Below are 737 nucleotides of genomic sequence, written 5' to 3'. Positions count from 1 at the left end.
CCCCAACAGTTAGCCCCCCAGCTCGTTAGGATCGTGGATTTCTAGTGAGATCCCAACGTGCGGTATGGCGAGTTCGGACGAGATTGGTGTATTTGGGCGAAGTTCGTGTCCGAAAATCCGCAAGTAAATAGTAATTTCTCATGCCTATAAGAAGGGGGGTAATTTCTTCACAATCTTTACACTTACTCATTCTCATAGAGAGGTTCCTTGAAAAATTCTTTCTTCTTTCTCTTTCTCTCTATCATTTCCTTCTTGATAAAAAAAAGAAAAACACGAGATGTCGAGTAAGAAGAGGAGTTCGAAGAAAGGGTCCTTGCCCGCGAATGTTTCTGAAGAGCTCTGTGTGCTAAAGATGGAATTTGTTCCTCATTCGGTAGACCCGGCCGAGATCGAGACATGGTGGGTGATGTATTATGGTTTGATCACGCCTCCCAAAGAAAAATCGTTCCCGATCATGAACCGTCGCCCGATGGAGGTAGGTGCACCAAGTAGGAGTACTAGCAAATTCCTCGAGGTCATGCGGTCGTTCTACCATATTTCGGATGCGGTGGAGTTCAGGGTTCCTCGTCAAGGAGAGCGTGCTAGTAGTCCCCAGGAGGGTTACTTTACTTGTTACGAAGCATTCGTAGTTCGCTGTCGTTTGTGGTTCCCGATTCCCGAAATTATCGTCCGTGTGTTAGATCATTTCGGGGTGGCGATAAGCCAACTGAATCCTCTTGGCATCCAGCACCTCATTG

This window comes from Brassica oleracea, chromosome C3 (genome assembly GCF_000695525.1).
Source record: "Brassica oleracea var. oleracea cultivar TO1000 chromosome C3, BOL, whole genome shotgun sequence".
NCBI lineage: Eukaryota > Viridiplantae > Streptophyta > Magnoliopsida > Brassicales > Brassicaceae > Brassica > Brassica oleracea.
This window is presented reverse-complemented; position numbering follows the sequence as displayed.